This window comes from Pezoporus flaviventris, unplaced genomic scaffold (genome assembly GCF_033815535.1).
Source record: "Pezoporus flaviventris isolate CSIRO_AGI_PZ_B2104156 unplaced genomic scaffold, CSIRO_AGI_Pfla_v1 ptg000196l, whole genome shotgun sequence".
NCBI lineage: Eukaryota > Metazoa > Chordata > Aves > Psittaciformes > Psittacidae > Pezoporus > Pezoporus flaviventris.
This window is the reverse complement of record NW_026892744.1, coordinates 162,805-181,239: the sequence shown is the minus strand read 5'-3', so window position 1 is coordinate 181,239 and position 18,435 is coordinate 162,805. Positions and strand designations below refer to the sequence as shown.

At 51.1% G+C, this 18,435-nt stretch overlaps 1 long non-coding RNA gene across 1 annotated transcript in view; it reads right to left on the bottom strand.

The window, feature by feature from the left end:
* The window catches only part of LOC133262203 (uncharacterized), a 161,701-nt gene that overhangs the window by 118,376 nt on the left and 24,890 nt on the right, over positions 1-18,435 (bottom strand). The gene's annotated exons all lie outside the window — the stretch shown is intronic.

The following is an 18,435-nucleotide window of genomic DNA, read 5'->3' as shown; positions in this document are numbered from 1 at the left end:
CCAACTCTCCAGTCATAGGAGCCATCCCACCATGTTTCTGTGATTCCCATTATATCATACCCCCGTAGACGTGCACACATCTCTAACTCCTCTTGTTTGTTCCCTATGCTCCGTGCGTTTGTATAGGGGCATCTGAGCTGAGCTCCAAATGAAGCCGGATCACTGGCTGGAGTGGCTGGGACATCTCTACATTGCTCCAAGCATTTATTATAGGTTCTGGCAACTGACTGGGTGTGTTGGGATGGAATGATGCCCCCCTCCCCCAACACATCTAGTTTAAAGCCTCCTTGACCAGCCTGGCAAGCCTCCTACCAAAACTATTCTTTCCCTTCTTTATCATCAGACCAGCTCCACCAGCCCCCACTAGACCTGGCCTACAAACTTGGGTCCCGTGTTCAAGACACCCAAACCCCTGACTATGACACCACCCTTTTAACCATTTATTAACCTGGCTAATCCTCCTAGCTTTTTTTAGGTCCTCCCCTGTATCCTGGAGAATTGACAAAAAGACTACCTGGGCTCCAGAGCCCCTAACCACCTCCCCCAGGGCTCTGTAGTCCTTCTTTATGTTCCCCAGGCTACTACTGTCTATATCCCTAGCACCCACATGTATCACCAGAAGTGGGTAATAGTCCATGGGACTTACTAGAGCAGGCAGCCTCTCTGCCACATCCCTGATCTGTGCCACCGGTAGGCAACACACCTCCCTTGAGACGGGGTCTGAAAGGCAGATGAGAGCTTCTGTCCCTTTCAGTGTAGAGTTCCCTACTATTATGACCCGCTGCTTTTTCCTAGCAGTACCAGTAGAGATCTTCTTTACCAGGGCATTAGCCGGCTGTTCATGGTGCGAGTGCATTTCCTCATTAGCCCCCTGCAGGACATCAAAGCAGTTCTGCATGGGGACAGGGGATTTAGGGCGAAGCACCTTGTCCTTTTCCTTCTTCTTTTTGTTGTTTTTTTTTTGTCACTAATTCCCAGCTTCCCGGGTTAACGGCCTCCTTCTTTCCTTCATGAGGTAGAGGTGAAGCTCAAGGCCCCTGCACAGTTTGGGCCAGGAGCAAGCATTCCTGCTTACTCTCAGCTGCCCTGACATCTTGCCGCCTATTGACAGCATCCCTCAGCTCAGCCACCTCCTGCAGGAGGACCTCCACCAGGGAGCACCGAGTGCGCTTCTGCCCATTGTGCACCCTCCCCTCACAAGACCAGTGCAGGCACTCTCTACACCCCGAGCTCTGCACTGCAGCCTCCCCTCTCATTGGCTCTGTCTGGGTGCCTGTGCTGGCCACCGCTGGGGCAGGCAGAGCAGAGCTCCTGGACCAGGCCCTGGTCATACGACGAGTGCTCACCATCCCGCTCGCCTGCCCGCGTGAACTACCTCGACCCGCACTGTTTGCCCTCTCTGTTCTCTGCGCTCCTGGTCGCTCGCGTTCCCTGGGGCAGGATTTTAACCAGTCAGGGCTGGTGCCGTTCCTCCTGGCTCCGCCCCCTTTGAGTCAGATGCTCGCATCAGCTGAGCTGCCAGCTCCTGGGGGGTCCTGTCAAGGACTTGAGGCTCCCTCGGTGGCTCTTGTCGCTCTGAGTTGAGGCTCCTGGATGCTGATCTCCCCCCCGCTCAGCTGTTGAAGGCGTCCTCTCTCGAGCTACTCACCTCACCAATTGACCGGCAATGGTTGGTGATGCCTGGTTTAAATCTGCTGTGGTTCCTCCTGGCTCTGCCCCCTGTGAGTCAGCTGCTGGTGTCAGCTGAGCTGCCGGCTCCTGGGCGGGTCCTGTCGAGGACTTGAGGCTCCCTTGGTGGCTCTTGTCACTCTGAGTTGAGGCTCCTGGTTATCTATCACTATATGGATGATATCCTAATTGCAGGCAAAGATTTAAACAAGGACCATCTCCTCTACCTGCTACAATCAGAATTAGCGAAAGCAGGACTGATAATTGCACCAGACAAGGTGCAACGTGAAGCCCCTTAGAAATATCTGGGGTGGATCATTTCCGGAACTGAAATTAGGCCTCAAAAAGTTAGAATTCACTACAAACACTAGAGCTATGTGCTGTTATTGCAGTATTTCAACGACGGCCTGACACCCCTCTTAATGTTGTCTGCCATTCTTTATATGTTGTAGGCATTGTTCAATGCATAGAAAGGGCAATTTTACAAGAAGTTGCTAATCACAGGTTGTGAATCTTGTTAAAAACATTATTACACCTTGTGAATACTCGTAAATGTACATATTTTATGACGCATATTCGCAGTCATTCAGGCCTTCCAGGAAGCCTTAGTGAAGGCAATAACAAAGTGGATAAATTAGTTGCCCCAGCATGGGCAGGACCCTCTGTAAATATCTTTCAAAAGCTCAAGCATCCCATGCATTCTTCCATCAATCAGCAAAAATGTTAGTTTGACAGTTTGGACTGTCCCTAACAGATGCCCGAGGCATTGTGCAATCTTGTCCCGATTGTCAAGGCCAAGCAGTAGGTATAGGCCCTGGAATCAACCCTCGAGGCCTCCAGTCTATTCAGCTTTGGCAAATGGATGTGACTCATGTACCCTCTTCTGGGAAATTGAAATATGTCCATGTTACTATTGACACTATTCTCTTACAGGACAAGCTATTATTGAATGAACACATCAAACTTTGAAACAGTTGTTGGAAAAAACAAAAAACGGGGGAAGAAGGACGTACACTGGTAGCAAGGTGTCGTGGTTTAAACCCAGTCAGGTAACTCATTCACTCACCCCCCCTTCTTTCCCTCCCCCTATACAGAAATTCATAACATATGCAGAAAGCTGTAAATGTTATGAATTTTGTGCTATTGACAGGAGACTTTAATGACCCCCCCTGCTATAATACATGGTCAGACATTAAGTTCAGGTTATATGACTAAAACTCCAGGTATCCTGGTCCAGTACAAGGATTTGGAAACCGGCATTTGGAAAGGTCCTGTGGAAGTAAAACTAACTGGTCGAGGTTATATGTGTGTAATTACAGATTCCGGTCTGTGGTGAGTGCCAGCTCGACGGGTGAAACCCTGGAAAGAGTCATCACCGCCCCAGCACCCCCCCCTTGTCAGTGATTGAATGAATTGAAATTTGAGCCTAGGGCTTTCATTTTATGGATGTTTTCAGTCCTCCTTAAAGTGAAGGGAGCAACCTTTTTTATGTTAAAGTAAAAAAAAAAAAAAAAAAAGAAAAAGAAACCACCCCCCGCCCCAAACCTCCAGGGAAGCAAGACCAGGGTGGGATACAGATTTATTGTGTGCATTTCTGGGTGTGGGAAGGTCTCTCGTATGCTCTTATCAGGGGTATTGGGCATACTGCGATGGACCGTGGATGTGGGAGCCCATATACAACTCATTTAATACAGTTTCTCTGTGATACTCATGTACTAGAAGTTGGTAAATATAAGTACGTCCAGGTTTCTATTGACCTTTGGAGACCTTTATAGATATTGCTGGCCACTTCTTCCAACATAGGCTGGCCACCTGTGTCAGAATGAGTGTGCATTTTGGTCAGTATGAAAGCCCAAGCCCCATGCGCTGTGGGGGAGGCAGAGCCTCTGCAGGGATGCCGGCTAAGGTTGAGCCTGCCACCTCGCACTGCAATGATGTTTCTCGGAGCTGGTTTGCTGTTAAGTCTCCACAGGGTCCTTGTGCCACGTTCTGTACATGGGACTGTAGTGGGAATAACGATTGTCTGGATTTTGTACTTCAAATATTGTAGTTGTGTTGAGCGTGCTTGTGGAATCCCATACGTGTGTGTGTGTGTGTTGAGGGCAGACGGTGTTCTGTGTATTTTTTTGTTGTTGTTGTCGGGTTCATGTAAAAGTTTTTAACGGGTAGCAATTTAACATTTCAGACATGAAAGGGTTAATGCAAAAGTGCGGCTTCTGGGAGGTATTAATGGTTGCTGCTGAAGCAGGCAGGCTGCTGTAGCTGCTGCCGAGCAGGCCGGCGTTTGTAGGGTGAGCGACTTTCCCTGGTGAGCAAGTTCCCTGGTGAGGATTTATCCCACATTGATCCCAAAACCGCCACTTTTTTCCCCTGGAAAGCACCCAAAATCCCGGGTTTTGGGGGGAAAGGAGCGGTGAAGGGGTTGTCCTTAAATCGCAGAGCCTGGAAGTGGGATCCGGCAGCAGGAGCCTCTGTGCAGGCGTGGATCCAAGGACATGGTTGCTGCCCCAGAAGCAGCTTCCCAGCCTCTGCTTTGGGCCAAGAAGAGGTGGAATGGGGCCCAGGTTATTGTTAAAAGCCAGCTTTGGAGGGGAGTTGGGAGTTCAAATGGTGCCAAATCCATGGAATTTGGGGGGCATGGGGGGAGGGGGGGTGTTTGGGGAAAAGAAGGGATTGGAAAGGGATTGGGGCAGAAGGAATGGGGTTTGTGGGGTGTTCCTGAAAGCGGGCATGGTTGGATGCAGCTTGGAGCGTCCTGCTCTATAGAAGGTGTCCCTGCCCATGGCAGGGATTGGAGCTGGATGAGCTTTAAGATGCCTTCAACCTAACCCATTCCATGACTCTGTGATTCCATGAATCCATGATCCCACACCTCTGTGCTGCAGTGTGGATGTTCTCTGGTGTATGGATCTTAGGAAGGAGCTAGTGGCACAAGGGAGCTCCAGAGCATCCCACAAGCAGAGCATCCCATAGGGATTCAGAGAATCCAAGAGGGCTCCAGAGCATCCCACAGAGCTCCAGTGTCCCATAGGGATTCAGAGCATCCCGCAAGCAGAGTATCCAATAGGGATTCAAAGCATCCCGCAAGCAGAGTATCCAATAGGGGTTCAGAGCATCCCACAGGGATTCACAGCATCCCACAAGCAGAGCATCCTACAGGGCTCCAGAGCATTCCACAGAGCTCCAGAGCATCTCATAAGGATTCAGATGACCCCAAGCCCATCAGAACCACCCCCATGTCCCCATGCCCCAGTCACTGAACCCCTGATGGACCCCGCGTTGGACCCACCTCCCCCCCCGCTATGGAACCTGCCCCATGGAACCTGCATCTCTATGACATCAGCCCCAGCACCAAGGGACCTGCATCCAGCACCCGTATCCCTGGGGCAGTTGCACTTTGGGCACAGTGGTGGTTGCAGCTCCTTGGTTGCAGCTCCTTGGTTGCAGCTCCTTGGTGGCAGCTCCTTGGTAGCAGCTCCTTGGTTGCAGCTCCTTGGTGGCAGCTCCTTGGTAGCAGCTCCTCGGTTGCAGCTCTTTGGTAGCAGCTCCTTGGTAGCAGCTCCTTGGTAGCAGCTCCTCGGTTGCAGCTCTTTGGTAGCAGCTCCTTGGTAGCAGCTCCTTGGTAGCAGCTCCTTGGTAGCAGCTCCTCGGTTGCAGCTCCTTGGTTGCAGCTCCTCGGTGGCAGCTCCTTGGTGTCACCCTTAGCAGCAATGGCAGCAAAGGCTTTGCTCCGTGTCCTCATCCTGCTGGCATTGGCCTGGCTGGTGCATGGCTCCTGGGACAGCTGTGGGTGAGTAGCACCAGGCTCCGGGGCTCCTGGTATTCCATAGGGAGATACTGCTGCTCCCAACCATGGTCACACCAATGGGGTGGTGGGATTGGGGATCACCACTTCCTTGCCATCACCCCATGCAGTGGCACAGTGCAGCTATGGGGCACCCCATAGGGTCCCTTTTCCCTGCAGCACCCTATAGGGTGGGACAATGCTCGCCCTTCATCCCTAACCATCAAACGTTGGGCTTCTGCTTCCAGAGGGACCTGCGGTACCCGTCCCATGGCTGATTACTACGGGATGTCGCGCATCGTCGGAGGCGTGGATGCGCAGCAGGGCGCCTGGCCATGGATGGTCAGCATCCAGGTCCCCACAGCCAGCGGCTCTTCACACATCTGCGGGGGGTCCCTCATCACCCCGCAATGGGTCCTCACAGCTGCTCACTGCTTCGTTGGGCAAAAGTAAGGGGGAGAAGGGATTCCAGCCATAGGGAACAGCCAAGGAGCAGCTCCGATCCCGTCCCCTTCCCCATCCTGGATGCACTGGGAAGAGCTCTCAGGAGAAGCCTGCTTCCAACTTGACAGCCCTTGAGCCTGAGGCGCGCTGGGGCAGTTCTTTCCTTTGGGAAGCAGCAGGAATGTTGCTCCTTCCCACCCCTCTTCTCCATAGAATGGAATGGAATGGCATGGAATGAGATGGAATGGAAAGGGATGGAATGGAATGGACCATGGAATGGGTTGGGTTGGAAAGGAGCTTGGGGTCATCCACTTCCAAGCCCTTGCCATGGGCAGGGATGCCGTCCATACAGCAGCTTGCTCCAAGCTGGCCTTGAGCACTGCCAGGGGTGGAGCATCCAAACCTTCTCCAATCCATCCCATCCCAGTGCCCCAGCGCCCTCACAGAAAATTCCTTCCCTATCTCCACCCTACAATTCCCAGTCGGAACCCATCACCCTTTGTCCTCCGGCTCTAATCCCTGCTCTTCCACTCTCTCCCAGCTTCACCATGGATTGGTTCGTGATGGTCGGAGTCACGGACCTGGCTTGGGCCAATTCCGAGACCCAGAAGCGTGGGATCCGGCACGTTGTGGTCCATGAATATTACGCCGGCATCTCTGGTGGCTTTGACATCGCCTTGCTGGAGCTGGACCAGCCGGTGCAGTGCGGGTACCAAGTGCAGCTCGCTTGCCTGCCCGATGCGACGCTCAGGCAATCCCAGCTCTCCGAGTGCTTCGTCAGCGGATGGGGCGCGAGGGAAGCCAGAAGTGAGTGCCCGATGGCTCCATTGGCATTGGAATGCTGGGTCATGGATTCATGGAATGGGATGGAAGGGAGGGTAAAGCTCATCCAGGTCTATTGGAGGTTGCTCCGACTGGGGATGGAGTATGCCAGCCTTCTCCATCCAGCCCATCCCAGTGTCCCACCGTTTCCTTCTCTCCAACCTGAGCATCCCTGCTTCAGTTGGAATCCATCACCCCTTGCCCCATCGCTGAAGGTCCCTCCATGTCCTCCTTACGTTGAGGATGCAGAGCAAAGGGGATGCAGCCCAGGCCATAGGGCGCTGTTGATGGCTTCCATTGAGCTTCTCATCCTTCAATACCCCCAAATCCATCCTTTGTCCCCCTAATCCTGACCCCCTTTGTTTCCCCACAGCAGGGGCATCGTCCCCATCAGCCCTGCAGGAGGCCAAGGTCCGCCTCATCGATGTCAAGCTCTGCAATAGCAGCCAATGGTACCGAGGGGCCCTCAAGAGCCACAACCTCTGTGCTGGGTACCCGCAGGGTGGCATCGACACCTGCCAGGTAGGGATGTGCCACTGGGGCTCCCTTCTCCTCTCCCATCTGCAGGGCCTTGCTCTGCATCCCCCTTTATCCCAGCTTCAGAAGAGCATCCAGCTCCTGGTCCATCATCCCTACGCAGGGACCATAGAGCTTGGAGCTTTAAGAGCATTGAGATTCAACCACTAAACCATGTCATGAGCATGGATTCATGGAATGGCTTAGGTTGGGAAGGAGCTTAAAGCATCCAGTTCTAAGCAAGGGGCAGGGACGCCTTCCATTAGACCAGATTGCCCCAAGCCCCATCCATCCTTCTCCATCCTATCCATGCCAGTGTCCCACCACCCTCATATGGAACAACTTCTCTTTATCTCCAACCCAAACTCCCCTGTTCCAGTTGGATGCCATCAGCCCTCATCCTATGGCTCCAATTCATGCTGAAGATCCCTCTCCACACCCAAATGATGAAGGAGAACCCTTCCATCCCCATAGGCTGACAGTGGTGGTCCCCTCCGGCATTGCCATGGCGACCCATCCCCATCCCCGCTCCTTCTCCTCCATAGGGTGACAGCGGCGGTCCCCTCATGTGCCGGGACAAGCGAGCCAACTTCTACTGGGTTGTGGGGCTGACGAGCTGGGGCCGCGGCTGCGCCAGGGCCAAGAGACCGGGGGTCTACACCTCGACGCAGCACTTCCATGAGTGGATCCTCTACCAGCTGAGGACATTCCGCTCCGCGGCCGCCTTCGCGATGCCCCCGACATGGAGCCACCAGCACGTCTCCCATACCCCCGTCCAGGAGACAATGCCTGCGCCCACGGCCTCGAGCATCAGTGGCTTCTGCTACTTCCCTGTTCGGGTGCTGTTGGAATTCATCACTCGGATGCAGGACTTGCTGCAGGCTCTAAGGGGGGAGAAGACTTGAGGAGTGCCATTGCTTGCAGGTGGCTTGACCTTCAGTAAAGTTGCCTTATTTTCCCATAGAGAGGATGCTTTGCATGCTCACCTCTTTTTCTGGTCCATGGGGAGGGATGGGGATGAGGGATGGAGGGCAGGGAACAGTGGGAAGCGGGAGCTGGGAATCATATAGCTGGAGGCTCGTGTGCTGTTCCTCATCCAAACTGGATTAACACAGACCTGCGGGGGGCAGAAAGGTTACGCAGTGCAGCAGCCTGACAGCAGCAGAGCACTGAGGGTGAATGTCTGCAAAAATAGGATCAAGCACTCAAAATAGGATCAGGCACTCATTCATTGTCCATCAGTGACGCAGCAACATCTGCCTCTGTGCCACCTCTGGGGCCTGCTCAGCTCTTTCCCTGCTCTGATGGATGCACTTCAAGTGGGCTGACTCAGCTACCCCATTTGGAACTGAATGTGCGTGATTCTCTATCCAACTAATAGTTGATAGTAATGAGTAACTAATGAATGGCTGTGAAAAGCTTCCTTGCCCTGCTCCCGGGCGTCTCTGCTTTAATTCAGGATCCTCTCTGAAGTGTTTGTCTGCAAGTGCTTTCTCTCTCCTGTTTGCCTGTTGCCCATAGACTTTATGAGGGTTTTTACCAAGGCCATCTGTAACCTCCGGCTGCTGCAGCAGTGGATCGTTTGGCACTAAAGCTATCACTCTGAGCCCTGGAAGTTTGAGGGAAATGATGGCAAAAAAAAGCTTTCAGCATTTTCAACTATTTACCCTGCCTGCAGGAAATGTCCCCCATCCGATGAGCTTGGTTGATATTACAGGAGAGGGACTTGGACTAATTTAGAGCACATTTGCCCATGCAATGCTGGGCCATTAACAGATAATTGAGGTTGCTCAGAAACCAGACTCATTCTGGTTCTAATTCCCTCCTGCTACTGCACTGTCCCAGGGACTTATCCACCAGAGCAGATTCCAGACCTAATTCCCTCTTCTGTTCCAGGATTTGGTGTCTCCCACCTGAACCCAAACTGTCAGAAGTTGAAATTTAGGGACACATTTTGATTCCCTTGTTCCAGTCATCAGCATGAACCACTTGAGGTGCAATCTGTGCTCAGCTTCATGTCTGCAACATAGGTATTTCTATGACCAGTCTAAACCCTTCACAAGGCAAAAGGAACCGTATCTAGAATAAAAGAGAGTAGTTCTGTATCTCAGACTTGCCTTTTCCTTTAGGACAAACCTGTGACTGGTGGATGCTTACTTTATACTTACATACTGTATTATATACTTGTTATATACTTTATATCATACTATATATATTATATACTTTATACTTATATACTATACTTATATATATATATAAGCCTGATTTTTGGAAGTGTTGCATTCTGAATGGCGAATGGAAAGGGCTTTAAATCCTTTATTCTAATAGATGGTGAAAAGGAGAAGGAGGTGGCAGAAATGCAGGTCCTGATGCCCCACATACAGGTGGTTGATGTGCTACATCTCTTCCCTTTTTGCCTTCTCATCTGGACTCATGGGTTGCCAGGAGAAAACCATGAGATTGCTCAGTTCTTTGGGGGTTTTTGAGTCCTTTTGTCTTCTTTTTAGTGATGTTCAGCTGTAACTAATCCATAAATACCCACTAATTGTAAGGGCAAACATACCATAAGGACAACAATAAAAGCATTATTCTTATCACTATGGCAGCATTATTCTTATCACTATGGCAGCATTATTTTAGAGTGGCCATTTCAGAATGACAGGACTAGAAAGGAGTCCCAAGAATCCACCATCTCATGGCCTGGCTTCTAATTAGAGCTCTTGCCAGCCTCCAGACAGGACCAAAAATCCCGATTCCTGCATTCTCGAGATGACTGAGGAGAGACTTGAGACAAACCACAAGCAGCCACTGGGTCAGCTCATTTGACCTTTGTTTAGATGAGCTCAACTACAGCCCAGTGCCGAGATGTTCTTTGACTTTAAAAGCCCCACGAGTCTCATTCCAGAGAGCTTTGCAAGGTACAGCCCCAGCTTCATGCTGGGTTTTTCCTGTCAGTTACCTGGGGAGTTACATCTGCAGCTTTGCAATCCATAGCAAGCTGAAATAGGGGAAAAATGTGCTTTAATTTGACAGGTCCATAGTGCTGCCCCACTGACTTGGTCACAAACGACAGCACCACAAATGGATTGGAACCCTTCCTATCCGCATGCCTGAAAGGAGTGGAATAATGAAGGAGCTCTCAAGGTGATGGAAATAGGATTTACCCTTAGCTAAGAAAAGCTTTCACATGGGTTGAGATGCTCCTAAGGAGGAGTGAGGCAAAAAGGCCTCATCAAACCCCTCATTTTCACTCTGAGTTTAACTAAGATTCCCTAATGCATTGCTGCCCACACTATTGAAAGGAGTTGGTGGCTCTTTAGCATCAACCAGAGAAGCTGGTAGGGATAGATCTGTGCTCATTTAAATTAGCACTGGTGAAAAAGTCATTCTCATTCCTCACTCATTCCGGGTGCATTTTCCAAGCATATAGTCCTTTGGGATTGTACAGGGCTATACGCCTGGACACTTGACTGGTGAGCAGGGTGAGCACAGGTTTAAGCTGCCCAAAGCCCTGTGAAGGTCATTTAAGCAATTGGAAGACAGCAAGGGAATGAATAGCCTTGCATGAGGACATTAGGAAGGCTGAAGATCAGCTGTGATTTCAGAGCCTGTGAGGAAGCTGCACAAGAAGTTGATGGTTGAAGAAGAAGGTCTGTTTGGAGCTGCTTTGCTGGTTCTATATGGATCGAAGAGCTCGGCAATAGAGGAGCAATGTTAAGGTGCTGTAGGTCTCAGAAGAAAGCAGTGAGGATGGGATATAACCACAAGGCAACTGGAAGCACTGTTTGGGTACTTTTCTTGCCCTTTTTCTGGTTACCAGGATCATGAGTTCTGCACATCTCTCTTTGTCAAGGTGATGCAGTCCAAGACTTGAATCTGTCTGTGCTGAGCCTGCATGTGAAAACCAAACCTGTATTTTGCCTCTTGTTGACTACATTGTGCTGAACTACACAAAGATGCCAGAACTGACTGGACTGAGTCTTTAGCACTGCTGAAGTACTGATAACGTGTCTAGTGGCTGGGACATCCTGGATAGCAGTTTATCCCTGTGTTTAATTGGCCTCTCTTATGTTGCATGACTAAGAAGCAGGTTCTTTTTAGGTTTAACACTAAGCATGTATGTGACAGGAGTGCAGTGCAGCACTGAGTGATGGAAAGGCATGACCAAAGGCACCAGTTATGCGGCAGATGAGTGACACTTAGTTAGGGATGCATATGTATGTAGCTGTCATAGCTCAGCATGTAGGATGTGATTTTGCATTCTATGTCTTGTAGTGTAATGGGATTGGAGCCTCAAAGAGGCTAGGATGGAGGGGGTGACCAGAATAACCTAACAGGTCAGTGCTCCGGCCTGCATCCAAGAGGCCTTCAGAAAGAAGGAAGCTGCATATGAGACATATTCAGGCGAAAAGGCTGTGGGTTGAGTATCTGAATGCAATTCACTTATTAACTCTGCTTGTTTTCATAGTTAATGTTGTGTGTGATGGTAATCCTAGTAAGAACTAGCACCACTCCCAGCTTTTGGCTACTGTGGGGCTTCGGCATCCTCAGAGGAGAGGGAAGATGCTGAGGGAGTCCTCTAGGATTTTGAGTCCTGGCCTGCAAAAATGCAGGGTTGCTGCTTTTACTGGGATAACATCCTGTTAAAAAGGAAAGAATGGAGGTCTTGAACACAGGTAACTGAAAGATGAACATTTAGTCTGGCCTCAGGTATAAAATAGAACATGGGATATAACACTGTATGAGTACAATACCCATTTGTAATGGAACTTGACAAGTCGCAGCAGAGAAAAGGGTGCAATGACAACTACAGATGTACTACCAGCAACTGTGTGTGGGGTTTGGGAGGAGTCTGCTCTCTCTTCCAATCTAGATCAACTACAACGTAGATAATCATCAGTAACGTGAACACCAAGGGGTGAATTTTCTGCATTCCTAGAGGGAAGGTCTCGAAGGAAAACCCTGGCACAGTGGGGAGCCAGGTGCAGAACAAGATGGTGTGAAGCTTTCCTAAAACACATCACGAAACAGGGGTGGGCTGCCCCTAAAAGTGTCCGTTCTCAGTGAGAACCAGCAGGAGACCTTGACCACCTGTAGGTACTGCAGATCTCAGGGCCCTTGGGACTGTCACAAAGCAAAGCGCAGCATCCTGGCTGCATTCCACTGGGGGTAATTGATTTTGCCTCCCCGAACCTCCACTCGATGGGTCTAATTGAATGGTGTTTTTAAAACAGTGAATCTAATCAACCTCGGGACAAAACACTTCTTCTTGTCTCCCTCTTCACAAACAAGTGTTTTGTTTGCATTTTGCCTCTGTAATTAAAGTGCCAGCTGCCAATAGGGAAACAAACTATAGACATTAATAATCATTTCCCCTGTAAATACACTGTACAGTATTGCTGGCGTGGAAGTGCAGCCCTCATTCCAAGTGGGAGATGGCTGGGAGACACAAAATGATGTGTATACAGAAGTGCATTTGTGCGGGGGAAAAGGGAGAATGGCAAAGGGAGGGAGCTTTGTATGTGTGACTTAGAGGATGCCCACGCTGGATGTAAACCCAAGCTTGATAAGGGCTGCCTTAGGCTGCTAATAGTGTTCTGAGAAGCACATTCCTCTTCTGGGAAGAGGCAGGAGCAGCCAGCCTATGCATGGAAGCAGCATCACCCTTAACCCTGAATTCATCCTAGTCCACAGAGCTCTGATCAAAACACCTTTTTGTTGTAGTTTAGGTGGTCTGGGGGGTGGTGTGTACCTCTCATGGGATAGGTACTCTGATACACCTGGGAAAGGCTGTAGCTGGGTTGGTATGGTCTTTGTATTATAGTACTCTGTGCTCTAGCATGTTTATGTGGGACAGAGGCTGTGAACATTGGGGCTGTTCAGCCTGGAGAAGAGAAGCTGTGTGGAGACCTCATAGCAGCTTCCAGTGTCTGAAGGGGGCTACAAGGATGCTGGAGAGGGACTCTTCATCAGGGACTGCAGTGATAGGACAAGGGGTGATGGGCTCTAACTGAAACACTGCTTTCCCCCTAAATTCCTGTACTGCTTTTGGACCTCTCAAGCCATGATGCTCTTCTCCTTTAGGCTTTCAATGGGTGCATGCCAATCTCAGCCTCAGTAAAAGGCTTTCTGTTCAGATGGTTGTTACAGCAGAGCGGCAAATCCATCACCTAGAAAATAGTTTGCTGGTGAACACTTCTGTCTAAGCATTCTGGGAAGTCATTTGCCTTTTCTTTATGAGGAAGGAAGGCCTGAAGGCATGCAGATGGGGAAATATACACTGTTTACTGCAAATAACTTGAGAAAGGCGCTTCTACCAGATTGTGCATCTTCTCCTAGTGGATAGGAAAGACCCAGCACATTGAATTATTGATTTAGATGAGAAGAAATACTGAAAAGGGCACCTAAGCATATGTTTTGGAAGCTTCTGGCATCACTGGGAAGGCATCACAAACGATACCCTTCAAAGTATAGCAGTATAATGTATCAAACGCCTCCGGAAAGAAACACAACTTATACTCTTATTCTGAATACATATGCCCTTGCAATTCATCCTGGTTTTAAAGTGCCTGAGGGGGGAAATGAGCCTGGCAGCTCCTCCCTGTGTGGAATGTCGAAGCATAATGCATTGGATTATCAAATCAAAATGGTACTGGCACCCCTTCTAATCCTGTGCTCTAAAAGCTTCAAACCTGAACTGTGTGCACCTTGGATCTTGTGCAAGCCTTGTTCCTTAACTTGCTAGTACTAGAAAGGCTGGGTGGAAGAGGGGACTGAATCTCCTACCAGGTACTCTGAAGAAAGCCAAGACTTCTGGAGAAGACAACTTCTATTGCCATTTGCTAAAAGGCCTTGTAATACCTTATTTATTGCCAGCTTACAGAGTGGGGTCCCATCCACGACTTGAACTCCCAAAGGTCATGGAAACGTGTCAGTTAACAATGAAGGAACAGAATCTGTGCATTGTTTCTGGGAGGTATTAATGGTTGCTGCTGAAGCAGGCAGGCTGCTGTAGCTGCTGCCGAGCAGGCCGGCGTTTGTAGGGTGAGCGACTTTGGATTAAAAAAAAAAAAAAGCAATGATGAATGATGCAGCAAACTCCTGGCCAGTTAACAATGTGCAGTTTAACCTGTCTACTTCTCAAGAACTGATAACCTGGGGGAGGGGGTATATTTGTGTCCTCCTGCCTACAGGTCCATGGCAACTGCCTGCAAAGTTTGTCAAGCCTTGCCATGAGCTGGACAGACGAATGGAAAAACCTGATGCCTCAGCTACAGGAGCTGACTGTGAATACCCCAAGCAGAATGAGATAGAGGAAGAGAAAAACGAATGACTGCAAAACATCACTTGGGGGCAACTGAAAACTAACATCCTGAATATGTGTGCTTGTAAAGTAGCTATTATTAGAGGTTGTGATTTTGTGTATAAAACCACCTATATTTACTAGTCAGTTGCTAATAAGAAACTACACCTTGTATTGCATGGATTTGTCACTTGTAAAAGAGATGTTAGAGTATGCAAATTTGCAATAGCTGCTAGAAAATGCTAAGGCAAAAGCTAGATTTTAATACAATGGTAGTGTTATAAAGCAGGTAATGGAACAAATTAAGAGGGTGGGAGAATTCCACTGGTAAGAAATTTCTTTGGCTAGTCCCTCGCTGCCATCAACATCATCAACATGCTGCTGCACTCTGCTAATGTAAATTTGTGTGTGCCTTGCTGTAGTAGTAGCAACTTGTTACTGGATGAAGCAGGTGAAACTCTGCGTTGACAACAAGGTGCAAGGACTGAGGCTGACCAAATGCCTGCTACCACAATCAAGGGCAAGGCTGGGTTGGCCTCTGTGTTTGCCACCAGGAAGAACCTTTAGCTCCACTGTTGGAGGTGGGGACACATGCCATGCCAGACCTTGATGTGAAGGATGGCATCCCCTGTTACCAGAGAGCCATACAGCAGAAAAAAGGGGCAGGCCCAGCAGCCTGTAGTTGGCATATGTTGGAGATATGATCTAGGGCAAATCCCCTGCTCAAGTAGGGTCACCCAAAACATATATAAAACAAAAAGGGGGAGATGTGGAGGCAGTGTTCTCACAGGAGAATGAATAATTGGTACATAAACTCTGAATAATCCTGAAAGATACAGCAAAGCCATGAGAGGCCCGAGGAAGCCTAAACAAGCAAGATAAGACGAAGCTGGAATTCACCGAGTTAATAAGAACTGTGGACTGTTGGCAAGCTTTTGAGGTCAATTTCTCACACCTGTGCTTAACCAATTATATGTTAGTCACTAAGGGTCTTCAAGACATGTATCCAATCACAATATGCCAGATCACTGTACGTGCATTTAAGAAATACTACAAAAGGAGTTACGGCTTTTTAAAAAATGGCTTTTGTCTGATCATATTGATCTCTCACTGAGAACATATATTTTCTGTGGCACGGAGTTATGGCGGGGGGGGGCACTGAGACCGGTCCCTGCCAGGCAGGAGGCAGCGGGCGGGCACTAGGACCCCGTTGCAGGAGGCAGAGGGCTGGCGCTAGGGTCCTGATACCGGAGCTATGGGGGGGGGGGTACCGGTCCCTGCCAGGCAGGAGGCAGCAGGCGAGCACTAGGGCCATGAAGCGGGAGGCAGCTGGCGGGGACTAGGACCCAGATACCGGAGCTACTGGGGAGGGGGCACTGGGACCGGTCCCTGCCAGGCAGGAGGCAGCGGGCGGGCACTAGGACCCTGTTGCTGGAAGCAGCGGGCGGGCACTAGGACCCTGATGCGGGAGGCATCGGGCTGCCACTAGGCCACCGTTGCGGGAGGCGGCGCGCGGGCACTAGGACCCTGATTCCGGCGCTATAGGGGGGCGGGCACTGGGACCGGCTCCTGACAGGGAGGAGGCAGCGGGGGGCACTAGGACCCTGATGCGGGAGGCATCGGGCTGCCACTAGGACACCGTTGAGCCCCAGGTTCTTCTGGGCCCTGCTCATCACCCCAAGCCCTCCTGTGCTGCCCATCCCTTCTCTCACCTCGCCCTCCGATTCCAACTGCATCTGAACAGGAAAACCAGCCTGCAGCTCCTGCTGCTCTCCCTCATCCTCCCCCTCATCATCAAGGGACAAGCATGGCTTTGGCGCAGCTTCCTCCAACCTACAGAAGCCAGAGAAGCAGGCACTGAGCCAGAGAAGATCCTCTGCTGAAGCACCATTTTGCATGAGAAGTCTTGGGATGGATCAAACACAAGATTGGGCCTTTGCAACCCAGCTTCCCTTGGGGCTTGTGTGCTCTGCTCCAGCAGGTTCAGAACTGAACCCAGCTGCAGTTGAGATGATGCTGCACACCAGCAGCTCCTCTGCTTCCTGACAGGCACTAGGCTCTCACCAGCACTAAAACCCTGCAGGGGACACCAGGAGGTCACACACAAAAGCTCTGTTGCTCCTTTCACCCCAGCCTCACCTGGGCAGCTCCACTGGGCTCACGCTGGAAGGAGCCTGTGGCCCTGCTGCCTGGTTCTGCGCCACTCGGGCACCATCCTCATAAGCACGAAGCTTTGCCCGCAGCTCTGCCACCTGCAAGGAGGGATCTTCTGTTGCTCAGATGGTTTTATGACCCCTGGAGCTCAGAGGTTTGCATCCCAAACAGACCACAGCTAAAGACAGAGCCCTGTCCTCCCCACCAGCATCTCCCCTTCCCTTTCAGCTGCTCACACATCTCCACATATCCACAGAGGTGGGAGTCAGAGCTGCACGTGCTGCTCTTCAGCTGCAGAGACAGGGACGAGACAGAGGTTAAAGAAGCACTGGGGCAGCACATACCCTCTCCTGACACCGGAGCAGGGCAGCTCTTCAGCCTCCTCCAGGATGCAGGGTCCCCATGGAGCCCTGGGCTGGCTGCAGCAGACACAATCTGTTTTCAGGGACCTATTGCCACAGTCACAAGCCTTTTTAGGCTTGGGGCTGGGGAGCTTTAGCAGAAGCCTGGGCACACACTGTCTGCAGCTCCATCAGCTGCTTTCTGCCCAGAGCAGCACCCCCAGGGCTGGAAAACTCACGCTGGAGAAGGAAGGCTCCCACTCACCTACCCCAGCATGCAGCAGACTCCCTCCCATCCAGTAGCAGCTCCCAAACACACACAACAAACACATCACCCCCACCACATGAGCTCCTCACCAACAGCTTGATCTCCTTGACCCTGCTGGCATACTTGAGCGTGTTGTAGGTGTCCTCATAGGCCAGCACAGAGGGGCTCACTGCCGCCACCATGATGCTGCGGCAGTTGCCACCCAGGCAGTCCTTCAGCAGGCGTGTCAGCTTGCTGTCCCGGTACAGGATGTGGCTTTTCTTGCCCTGGAGCAAGAGAGCCAGGATCTGCTCAGCTTTTGGCCCCCGGGCACTAAGCTCCTACCCCTGAGTCACAAGGGGATGGATGCGCTCACCCCACAGCACCAGCAGCACTGAAACTTGAGGACACCACTCACATTCAGCCAGCCCAGGGAGCCAGAGCCCAGCAGGGCCATGTGGGAAACAGCATTACCTTTGCATCAGCCAAGGCGTTGATGACGTTGATGAGGGCCAGCAGTGAGCGGTTGATGTTGGCCCCCTCCCGCAGCCGCTCTCCCCTGCTGTTGGCGACCGACGCTCGCTCTGAGCCTGCCAGGTCCATCAGGCTCATCTTGGCCACCTTCAGACCCTGACTGAGGCTGCCAGTGCAGTCCTGCTGCTTCACGTGGATCTGTGAGGACAGAGATGGGTGAGGCTGCAGCTCGACAAGGCACATGGGGTCGGCGATTGGAGGCGGCTCAACAGCAGGGCAAGAGGGTGATGTTTGGAACAGGATGGCCAAGTGGATCGTGTGGGCTGTGAGGCAGAGAGGAGCCTGGCACGCCAAGAAGACAAGCCAAAATCTCAGTGATGACACAAGCAGCAAAACCATGAAAGGGATCCTGCAGGAAGTGACAGAGCCATAGAAAATAACCAGCATCTCCTATGCTTGGTGCACAAGCAGGGCAGAGCCGGCTGGGTCCACAGAGGGCCAAACACCACCCAGAGCCCCAGCTCCAGTGCATTTTGTCAAACTCAAGACACCAATGGGGGGCTACAAGCCCCCAAAAGACAGTGGCTCTCTGTGCCCCTTTGCAGGCATCAGCCAGGGCTTTCCGTCCTGAGCCCAGATCCCAGCTGGTGTGGGCAAGGAGAGACACAGTCACCAAGACTCG